The sequence below is a fragment of the Anolis carolinensis genome, chromosome 4, assembly GCF_035594765.1.
Source record: "Anolis carolinensis isolate JA03-04 chromosome 4, rAnoCar3.1.pri, whole genome shotgun sequence".
NCBI classification, from domain to species: Eukaryota; Metazoa; Chordata; class Lepidosauria; order Squamata; family Dactyloidae; genus Anolis; species Anolis carolinensis.
Genome location: NC_085844.1, coordinates 127022420 through 127034723, shown reverse-complemented (window position 1 = coordinate 127034723; position 12304 = coordinate 127022420). Strand labels below are relative to the sequence as shown.

At 40.2% G+C, this 12304-nt stretch overlaps 1 protein-coding gene across 3 annotated transcripts in view; it reads left to right on the top strand.

The window, feature by feature from the left end:
* The window catches only part of tnr (tenascin R), a 676393-nt gene that overhangs the window by 346412 nt on the left and 317677 nt on the right, over positions 1-12304 (top strand). For all 3 annotated transcript variants that reach the window (XM_008108947.3, XM_062979422.1, XM_062979423.1), the window contains exon 3: positions 9467-9568. The gene's annotated coding sequence lies outside the window, so the exon portion shown is untranslated. The remainder of the gene's footprint in view (positions 1-9466; positions 9569-12304) is intronic.

Sequence of the window (12304 nt, the reverse complement as noted above, 5' to 3'; positions counted from 1 at the left end):
GGTCGTTTCTGATCGCAAAGCCAACTCCGTGTATTCTTCGCTCTTCTTCAGGCAGTCCCTTCCAGAAGAAGGTGTAGCCTCCCTTTTCTTCCTTCAGCTGCCCCTCTCCTGCTCTCCGGGTCTCCTGAAGGGCTGCTATGTCGATCTTAAAGCGTCCCAGCTCCCTTGCAATGAGAGCAGTCCTGCGTTCGGGGCGTTCGCTGTCAGTGTTATCTAACAATGTCCGTACGTTCCATGTTCCAAAGTTCATTTTTCTTTTTTGGCCGCAGAGTGGTGACCCCTCTGGACGCGGCAGTCCAGTCAGGGTAGGAGAGGCAGACTATGTTTAGGGCACCTTTTCTATCCCCTTCCCCGTGTGGGGTGAGCAGAGCGGATCCTAAAAAGGGCTGCTCAGTCATGGATACAGCTGCCGGACTACTCAACTGCCTCGGTCCTTGAGGTAGAACGACTGAGTCCATATCCACCGCCCATGTGCCAGTCTGTGACTAGGGGCTTCCAGATTTCACAGTCCTGCCCCCGTCGCCACTCGCTGATCGCCATGGGACTTTTGTAGGTTTGTTTTTATTTTTGTTGGAAGATGCCTGTGCGTGATTTTTTTTAATGTGTGGAGGTCGGTGCACGGCCGGTCAACACACAGTCTTCATAGAGTGAGGTTCCAGCAGTGGTGTGGTTAACACAACGACAGTGGCTTCTCAGTCTGTTGCAGCCTTCTTCCGCCTTCACAGCCGTTGTAACATGTACCATGTTATCCTCCGCCTGCTCCGCCGTTGAGGTCTTTGGGTCTTCGGATTGTGCTTGGTCTGGAACCTCCCCTGTGGCCACTCCTGGGAGTGCATCACTCCAGTGGTTGTGCCCACAGGTTCATCGGAACACGCAAGCCCCCTCACCACGGCAAGGTGACAATCCATCGAGGGGGAACACCAGAACATGCAGGATCAGTAAAGGTACGTATTGTAGATTGTTGTACATGGAAATAATGGTAGTAACAAGAAATTCTTGATAGGATTCACAGTTTATCTGGTTATGCTGGTCTGTGATGACAACTGCTGTACAGTATATAATCAATGTACATTTTTTTTGTTCAACAATAAATGTGGATTCTTATTCATGGAAAAATAAGACATCCCCTGAAAATAAGACCTAGCGCATCTTTGGGAGCAAAAATTAATATAAGACACTGTCTTATTTTCAGGGAAACATGGTATAGCCTTATGACAAGCCATCCTATCTCACAAAGAATAAGCACACACCTATGGCAGCCCTGCGTACAATGAAGGCATAACAAACATGATCAATACCATGATGGAAGTATTCCAGAGCTTATACCCTCCATTCCAAGCAGCATTTATTCAGAGTATCTGAACAAGTACATTAAACATGCTAAGATTGGAGGCAGATTGTCTCCTTGGGAAAAATCATCATTGGCAAAGCATGTGTTTAGTTTTCTTCTACTGAGCAAAGCATATGATTCCGGATGGTAAATTGCCCCCCGACTGGTATATAATGAATGTAATTAAACTGCATGTAAGTGCTCTCTGAGGTCTTCCCTTTTTTCAATGTGGCGTTTCCAGTTTTGCAGTCTTGTAACCACTTTATACCAGAGGGTTTTTAATGCAAGAGAGAGCTGGATCTCATAAAACTGATTTTTGAAGCATGCTATAGCTTGAGATGAGGTCGAGTGGCAGAATATTTGTTGCCACTATCTAGGGAGCTGAGAGACAAAAATGGACAGAAGTAGGAATCAGATGTTTAGAACCATTCCCAAGCTTCCAGTTGAACTGCGCAGATATGACATTCAACAGTCCAACAGATTTACAGAAACTGATAATGAAAGCAATTTTGTTGGGTTCATGAAGCCCATTTAAGCTCCCTGTAAATTATCTCTAATTTATCAAAATCTGTATGTAATGGAAATGGCCTACTGGAAGGGGATACAGAAAGTACTGTTCAGTACTGGCCAGCTTGATAGAGTAAATTAGTATGCTGGAGGAGATTTATTCAAAATTTAAAAAATATATAATGCAAACTGTGAAATAGGAACAGAAAGAAATTATGTTGGAGCTGAGATCTTCAATTCAAGTATCTACTTTTCACCTCCGAGATTTGCTGCCGGATAACAGGTGCCTTGTCTCAATCGCAAGGCTGGCGATATATTTTAAACAGATAAAATAATTTAAATGTGAGTAGCTGAAAATGCCTATAATCAAGAAATATATACATTGACTAGGGCCAATGTGAAAATTTGTACAAAACCCTAATAGGGAATCCCACTTCTTTTACTAATAAATTGACACTCCTGGAAGCTCACATGAACAACAATTCCATTTTAAAACAGATTTCAGTTCTCTATGTTGTGCAGAATTTTAAAAAATAAAAATAAAAAGTCAATTTTTGTTTCTTTTTGGTATTCCATGAGATTTCTGGAATTTTTCAGGAATTGGCTCCTGGACCCAAAAAAGTTGCTAATCCCATCTTAAGTCTTTGGAACGTGTTGAACATGTAACTGGACAGAATACATTACAAGTGAAGTATGAAATTATGATGTCTCACTCACATCCTAGGATATTGTTCGTTCTTCTGGGAGAAGACTCATCCAGTCTAGATGCAAAGCAAACATTAATGAGCACAAAATATTTAAAATCACCAACATGTACATTTAGCTGGATAAGCGCAAGTGTTATAAACTACAATAGTTTTCCAGCTACACAGGTCACTCACACTTTTCTTTCCTGCTTGAATTGTATCCATGCTACCTAATAATCAGCTCCAACATCCTTTCCTATCTCCTCATCACACATATTTAACCAGATCTTAGAATCATAGAATCCTGGAGCTGGAAGAGAAAACAAGAACCATCCATTCTAACCTGATTCTGCCATGCAAGAACATATAATCACTACCAACAGATGGCCATCCAGCTTAATAGCCTCCAGAGAAGGAAACTCCACCACACTCCAGGGCAGCATATTCCATTGCCAAGTATCTCTTAGCATCAGGAAGTTCTTCCTAATGTTTAGGTAGAATATCTTACCCTGCAATTTGGATCCATTGCTCCAGAACTTAGTCTCCAGAGCAGGGGAAATCACTGTGACATCTTTTCAAATAGTTAAACATGGCTCTCATGTCCCCTCTCAGTCTTTTCTCGTACAAGCTAAACATGCTCAGCTCTTTAAGCCACTCCTCATAGGGTTTGAATGCCAAATCCTTTATTATTTTGATTATAGTATTCTTTGAACACATCCACCACATTCTTAAATTGGAGTGCCCTGAACTGGACACAGTATTCCAGGTGAGGTCAACCTAAATCAGAATAGAGTGGGACTATTACTTTCCTTGATCTCGACAGTATACTCCTATTGATGCAGACTAGAATTGCATTGGCTTTTTTAGGTGCCGCAGCACACTATCACCTCAGGTTCAGATTGTGGTCTACTTTTTCTCCTAGATCCCTTTCACATGTATTGTTTTCAAGCCAGGTATCACCCATCCTATAGCTGTGCAAGATAAACATGCTCAACTCTTTAAGCCACTCCTCGTAGGGTTTGATTGCCAAATCCTTTATTATTTTGATTATAGTATTCTTTGAACACATTCAACTTATTATTGAATTGGGGTGCCCTGAACTGGACACAGTATTCCAGGTGAGGTCAAACCAATACAGAATAGAGTGGGACTATTACTTTCCTTGATGCAGACTAGAATTGCATTGGCTTTTTAAGCTCAAGTTCAGCTTGTGGTCTACTTTCTTCTAAGTCCCTTTCACATGTATTGTTTTCAAGCCAGGTATATCTGTGCATTTTATTTTTATTGTTGAAGTGTAGTACTTTACATTTTTCCCTGTTGAAATGCATTTTGTTATCTGGGAACTTACATCAGAAGTATGCCAAAAGTAAGAGGTATGTATTAGTACATCAGAATTTAAGTGGCTCTTGAAAATTTTATTTTGCAGATGTGAAGGGAAAACTATATTTCCCAGATATTGTGACCATGACATGGCCTACTAGCATAGTGCCATGTAGAGCCTCAGTTTCCCAAGCAGGGAACACATATACCAGCCTTCCCTTGTTTTGTAGTTTTCAACTGCCTTTGCAACCATTAGGCTGGCACCAAATCCCAGCTGGTGAAACTGGGATAATGGGGAGGAGGTGCATCTTCTGGAAAGGGTTTGTATGCTCAGGAGAGGAGAATTTGGTGTGATCTGGAAATGAACTGAATCCCTTCTTGAATTGGGATTCACTTGCAAAATCTATGCCAGACATAGGTTGTCTATCGCTTCATCTGAATGCTCAATTTGGCTGGTTCATTCCCCACATTCCCTTGCATCATTTTGCCTGCACAAAAGAAATTTAGCTTTAGAGCTACAAAACATTTGCACATTAGGTGATCTATATTAAAAATCAACATTCCAAGGATGTTAATTCATTGTCAAAAGGTCAAATTTGCAAAAACCTGAATTAAATCTAAGCAAGGTATGTCAGAGTAACAAGGTATCAAGATCTCTTTGTTATGTTTACAGAATCCATTAAAACTACGTAAGCCAGAAAATATCAATATTCTAAAAATGCATCAAAGCATACACCAAAGATACCAGATCAATATGCCACAAATGAATCAGATGTTGCAGTAGCTCAAGGTGTTGAATTAATCATCTAATGAAATCTATAAACAGTGTACAACCAGTAAGGAAATCCCATAAACCTTATGCCACTCCAGAAAATAATGAGCAGAGTGCAATTTTACAGTGATACCAATTGCACTCTGATCAGACACTTTATTCCGTCACCTTCCCAGAATCTTAGCTTTCAAAAATTGTTAAGACTGGGACTTAATTTTCCTACAATAAAAATGAAAATAACTTTGGTCTTTTCAAACACCTTTCACTGCTTTCCGTTTAGGTGGTACGTGTTATCGTTGAAGAAGAGTTTGGAAGTAACTGTTCTGAATTGCTTGGTGAATTGCTCTCCTCCCCATATGAGACATTACAACTGTAACTTATCAAGTGGGCATTTAACTTCTTTTTTGATGTACTTGTAATTTTCAATAATAATAATAATAATAATAATAATAATAATAATAATAATAATAATAATAATACTTTATTTGTATTCCACCTTAGGGTTGTTGTATGTCTTTCGGACTGTATGGCCATGTTCCAGAAGTATTCTCTCCTGACGTTTCGCCCACATCTATGGCAGGCATTCATACCTCACAACCTCTGAGGATGCCTGTCATAGATGTGGGCGAAACGTCAGGAGAGAATACTTCTGGAACATGGCCACACAGCCCGAAAGACATACAACAACCCTGTGATCCCGGCCATGAAAGCCTTCGACAACATATTCCACCTTATCTCCCCGAGGGGAGTCAGGGCGGATTCCAGCATACAAAAACACAAAGGCAAACATTCAATGCCTAGAAACAACAAAACACAGATAAAGGTAAAAGCTTCCCTTTCTAGCTCTGAGGGGTGGCGCTCATCTCTGGTTGTGGGGAGTGGTGCTCATCTCCATTTCTAAGCCAAAGAACCTACGTTGTCCGTAGACACCTCCTAGGAGCGCCGTTTACCTTCCCACCAAGGTGGTACCTATAGAGCTACTCACATTTTTATGTTTTCCTGTCCCGTGGATTTGAATCACCAACCTTCCGGGCAGCAAGTTCAGCAGCTCTGTAGTTTAATCCGTTGCACCACCACGACCCCTATAACAGTATAAGCCTGTTACAAACCTCAACTCAGTGAAGTGATTTTTCACATATCAAAATATTTTTGCCCTGAAATTCAATGATGGACAAGACTCCTACCACTTTGGTATCCCCTCCATTATATCAGCATAAGTCACCAAGAGGTCTGTAACCTGTCTTCTATTATATAGTGGACTCTTAGTATCTACTGGGATTTGGCTCCAAGGCCTTCCATGGATACCAAAATTTGTGGATGCTCAAGTTCCATTATATACAATGGTGTACTAAAACACTATCTCTATATATAAAAGGGTAATGAAATTTCAGCCTAGGACTAAACAACAAAACTACACATCCCAGAAACACTAAACTTGGCAGCATAATCCCTCATCCATGCCTCTACATTCATACAACAAAAAGAAAATAAAAATAAAGTCCTAATTAGAGGGAGAGGAATAATTGTTTTTATCCAATTGCTGCCAGTTAGAAGGCTAAGCTCCACCCACTTGGTCTCCTAGCAACCCATTCATCAGGGGATAGGCAGAGTTAGGCCTCATTTAGGCCTCTTCCACACTGCCTATAAAATACAGATTATCTGATTTGAACTGGATTATATGGCAGTGTAGACTCAAGGCCCTTCCACACAGCTATATAAAAAAAGCCTGAAAACATGAAAAAGCCCTGAAAACATGGCTATGAAAAGCCCTGAAAACATGGCTATGTGCCCAGGCTTTCGAAGATTAAATGATAAAGACGACCCGGATTGATTTACGGCTACAGCACGAGGATTTTGGATGAATGGATTTTAATCATATGTTTTATATGTTTTATATTGTATTAATTGTTTTAATTGGATTTTCATTGCTGTTTTAATTATGTGTAGGCATCGAATTGTTGCCAATTTTGTACGCCGCCCTGAGTCTCTTCGGGTGAGAAGGGCGGGATATAAATGTTGGAAATAAATAAATAAATAAATATATAACCGATTTATAATCTTCCCATACCCATACTTCGCCACAGCAATGCATGGCTGGGCACAGCTAGTCCTTTATATAAAATGGCAAAATCATTTTTTGGATTAAAAAATATATTGTCAAGCTATGGGTGGTTGAATCCAAAGATGACGAATGGCGATCTGGCTGTATATGGCATCAGATCTTATCCTCTCCACATGCTGAGTCTCATGGGGTCTTTGCTTTGCTTTTCAAGGATACAGTGAGTGTTATTGTAGTTTCCTGGTGTCACTGGCTTTTGGTTCACACCATTCTGCATGATAGAGAAATGTTTTAGCTTCAATTTCAGATCTTCCCATAGCTCGCAGCTACAGTACTCACATCTGGTGACATTAAAAGCCATAGTCCTTAATAGAGCACGTATTATTTTATAGCTCCAATCTCTATTTCCAAGATCCTCTCACACCATAACCAGACAAGCATTAACTTTTGGCTAAAATCTACAGTGTCCTTGAAAAGTCTTTGTATAGTGTTTATGTAGCTGGTCATATTATAAAGCTCCAATCTCCCAGTCCCCCACCTGACAGATTGAAATAGGCGACCAAAACAGGTAGCAGAAAATATGAACTGTCCTTGGTAAAGAAGGTTTTATGGTGCAGCTTCGCTTACTAACATGGTTCTGTTGACAGACTTACTATCAAAATAGTCTTCTTTTGACAATAGAAGGTAATTTCTAGCCATCAAAACCACCTTGTTGAAGTCTCTAATTGTAGACAGACGTCATCAGGGTTATTCATCCAGAAACCAAAAATGTGTCATTTCTGTTTTTACTATAAATTATGATGAAGGGAACCATGACAGGACTGAATTTTTTTCTAGTTACTAGAGCTGTTTTTAAAAACGGGCTCCGATTGATTCATCATTTTTGTTTGCCATTTCAGCCGTAATAGCACGGGTGCTGTTACCTTTTTTCGTCCATAACAAATCACGCGGCTGCCAAAATCAGCCGGTTTCACTTTCATTTGACAACCACGTCTAAGCCAATCACGATTTTCCAGTGGTGTCCTGGCTATGTGTGAGAGAGGTTGCTTCTTTCAGTGCTCTGCTTTTCTGCTGCCTAGCCTTTCATTGGTTGTATCTATCTCAATTGGATTGCTTTTTTGCCTTGCTTTTTGTTCCAATACTTTTCCTTTATATCAGTTCTCCTTTTTCCTATTTCACTACAGAGCTGAGGAGGGTGGGCATGCATTGGGTGGGGGGCTTTTTTAAAGGACTTTTAAAAAGGATTTTTGGGGTGTTTCTTTAAGTCTTAATTTTGTGGTGTGACATGAGAAAAGGTTCCCACAAAGATGGTAAAACATGAAACATCTGGGTGTCCCCTGGGCAACATCCTAGCAGATGGCCAGTTCTCTCACCCCAGAAGTGACTTGCAGTTTTCAAGTCGTTCCTGACATAAAAGGAAATTTGTGCTGGGGTAGTAAAGGGAAGGGAGGGGTCTCCCTGGCTCCCTTGAGTCCCCATGGGAGAATTTATTTCCATCTCTTTTCCATCCCTCCTCAGCCCTATCGATCTTTCTCTTAGGCTTGGGCCCAAATTTGTTTGAACAGGAATGATTTGTCATTTCCAGTGGGCCTTTTTATATAATATCCGAAAACAGAATGGGAAGAGGGAAACAAAAAGCCCAGCGAAATGGGTTAACAGAGCCAGATTTTATTGGTTCTGGCGAGGAAGGGGTTAAGTCTGCAATATACCTGAGGCAGGGATCTGCTGTCTTTTCTCTCTCCGCAGCAGAAGTAGCCTCCGTCCATTTCTTCTTGGTAAGTTTCCTCCTCCTCAGAGTGGGCCCTGGAAATTCACTTTCCCAGCAGCACTTGCATAGGACGTTGTTTGTAATGTTCACGTCTTTGACTCATCACAGTTTCTCTCTGCCCTGCTGCTGCCAGGGGATAAAAGGAGGAGCTTTGGGGGAGTGAAGAACATTTTATTTCATGAAACAAAAAAATAAATAAAATAATGGGATGACCCAAATTTTCTGAAACTTGAGGGACTTGCAGTGGTAAATGTGTCCTCTTAGTGTGGCCATTTTCATCCTGATAGCCTAAAAAATCACAGAAAGCCACAGAAAGCACGTAAAGCCTCCCCATTGCTGCTTGTGCCCATATCACTCCCAAAAATCTGGCTGCCATCCAAACAAATTGTTACAGTAAGTAGTAACAGGATCAGGTATATATGTGTGTGTGTTAAAGAAAACCTTATGGTGTTACTTATTATGAGCAGCTGCTGATATAGGTCAGCAAGCAAGCTTGGACCACACCCGGTGGGGTATAACTATATGGGTTTTTTTAGAATACAGTTTGGTGATGCTGAGTTAATAATGACTTAACAGCGATGCTCTTTGCTATGATGGAATAGCTATTTGTTTTATGTTCTACTCTTTTGGATGAAGAAGCCTTACTCTGTGCTACTTACAAGGACTATGTAAGTTTGCTGAGCTATTTGATTTTGTATCTCTGCTGACAAGAGTAAAGATTTTTGTTCCTTTTCCTCTTGTTTGTGTGTCTTTGCATTGGACCTGACTGATATCTGCTTATGTGCAACAAAAATGACATATTGCCCATTCCAAAAAATGAAAGTGCCTGGGAAATGGATGGGGGGGGGGGGGGGGGTTAGAAAATGGCACAAAATTGGGAAGGATTTATCCCGCAATGCACATCCCCACTAGTTACGGTGATAGTGTGAGTGTTTTTTTAATAAAAAAATCTCTTCCAAAATGCAAATTTTATTCTTTTGACTACAAAGATTTAATCTTTCCCCTGTCTTTTTGCTCTCTCTAGGTGTCTCAGAAGTGTTGACTTGGTAAAGAGGCTTCTTGCTTTGGGGAAACTGCATCAAGGAGTGTGTCAGAGAGGTGAACATCAAACAGGCCATTTCAGCAGGTACAGAGCCTTCTTGATTTTCCTTTCTTATCCTTCAGACTTTGCACTGACATACCATTTTAGTTCAAGTAAAAAGTCCTAACAGTACATGTGGAAGACAACTCTGGTCTCTCTGTACAGCTACTGCACTTCCCTACAGAAAACGCCCCCCCCCCCATCGTTTTAGCTGCAAGATTCATGTTCCTTTGGTGTTTTTGTATTTTGGGATGTTGTGAAGGCTTATCTGTGCTTAAGAGCTTTGTGCACCTTGTGAGACATTGAACACAAAGAGCCAAGGATATATGACAATGCAGTTGCAAAACTGAAAAAAAAAAATGGGAATGCAATATGGGATGGCAAGCACTTACAAATGGCCCAAGCTTGGAAAAATACTTTAAAAATAATGAATAAGTTTCATGCTCCCCCATCTGTTAGGTGCTAATATAGTAATAATATTTTGAGAAAGAATCTCCTAATTTGCCACTTCTCAAACGCTACTTTGAGAAGAACATTTGAATGTTATAAAGCCTAAATGAAGGCACAAAAGATACTCTCCTCCTGTCTCCAATCTCCTCTGTTTCCCTGGCATCCGGCTTTATTACATTTATATCATGATTGTTGTTGGAATTGTTTACAAAGAACTACTTTACTTTAGAGTTGTTAGAGTAAAAAAAACCATCCTCTTCATAAGCATTAAAGTGATAAAAGTCACCTCTAGTTTTCAATTTGGCAACCCTAACTTACTTTCAAATTTTGCAAAGACCAAAATGCATACCTGGAAAATTTGCATTTAGAAAATTCTGCCAGAATGGTATTCGAGTCATAGTGTCCTCCTTCTCATCTTCTGCCACACCAAAACAAAGGCGATATGATGATAAGAAAATGGCCAGATTAATTTTCATGGAGACAAAAACTGAATGTCAGTATACATTTAGATCACCAGGCTACAGGAGCTAATTCTGCTAAGACAAAATTGGTAAAGACAGCTGTTCTCCATAGTCTTTCTGTCTCCAAATGCATGAGCAAGTACGCCATTGCATCCTAAAGGATTCTAGGGAACCCTTAGAGAAAGCTAGAACATCAGCAGCAGTTTTCGCATTGGATTTGGCTGAGATTAAGCTGGAAAAAGGACTCACTCTGCTAACATCTGGAAGCAATAGTGCTAACAATGTTGTTTTTAATAAAGTACCTAAGGATGGCAATTTTATGTAACTGGTAATAAAAGCATATTATTGTGCTCACTCATGCCAGGTGGTGCATGCTTTATTCCTGCTTTACCTGCTCTCTGATGGACTGGCACAAATCATTTTTTGAATTATTTACTAACCTAACTGAACATTTCCCGAGCTTCAAAAGCTGATCATAAAACATAGCCACATCCCTACCGTGCTCACCATAATTCTTTGTGCGGTGGAAGTAGAAACAAATCTGAGCATCCTTTTAATTTCTGAGGTTTCCAGATGTTCTATATTTCTTTCTTGCCTGTGTGTGATGCCCACTGTAGATATGATAAATGGCTGAAACGGCGCAAAACTCTTCTTAGCATGAGTTATTTTGCTGGTAGGTTTTCTTCTTTTAAATATTCTCCATTCCCTCCCCCACCTCACCACCCCCTGCTGCCACATTCTGCAGAGAAGCTTTTTTATCACTTTACGAGGTTTCAATGATGAAATCCACTGCAAAGTGATGTTAAAGTTGGTGCTCATATCTCACCTTGTTCATAGGGCAAAGGTGGCATTTGCCCCAAACATTAGTACTGCATAAGCAAATATATGCCTACTCCCTGGGTTGGTATGGATGAAACATTTTATAGGGCACTGAAACCAGTAGAATTCAGAAATGGGGTATTGGAAAGCTGACCTATGGGGCAGTTAATATTATTTATGCTAACTCAGCCTATAAGTATGGGCTTTCCAGAAGCAATTCAAGTCTCACCTTTGCTACAAATGCAGAAAGTTGCCAAAACGCATAGTGGTTCTCAACCTTTGTCCCTCAAGATATTTGGACTTCACTTCCTGGAATCCCTGACATCAGACCATGCTGTGTGGGGCTTTTGGCAACTCAAGGCCAAAACATTTGGAAGACAACAGAAAACTAAAATATGTGATATAAAAGCCAACTCCTGTTACTATTTTCATTATGTGTAATTCTACCATGTTATATTTTAAAGAAGGAATGCAATCTATATAGATCAAAACATAGGGCTTATCCAGATGAGATAGAAACACCAGATAGGCGATAGTTTTATTCCTTTGTGTTTTTCTTGTGTTTTTGAATTTTTAAAAATAGCTACATGGCATTTTCCCCATCCTGAAATATTCCCAGGGAATTCCCAGCTCTTTCAATGACTTTTTATTTTCACTTTCCAGATCAAATTAAATTTATTTATTTATTTATTTATTTTTCAAACTTATATGCCGCCACTCCCCTAGGGCTCGGAGCGGCTTACAAGAACCGGCTAAAATCAACAATTTAAAAACATTTTAAAAACATCATTTAAAAAAAAATCTTTAAAACATCCTAAAAGCACCTTTTAAAACATCAGCAACAGAACTCAAAAGCCTGCCGAAACAGGTGTGTCTTACATGCCCTGCGGAAGGCCAACAAGTCCCGCAAGGCACGAACTTCAGGTGGCAAGGTGTTCCACAGAGATGGCGCCACTACTGAAAAGGCTCTGCGTCTAGTTGCAGTTAGACGCAAGGTCTTAAAACTGGGGACTTCCAGCAGGTCTTGGTCCTCAGAACGGAGGGATCTCTG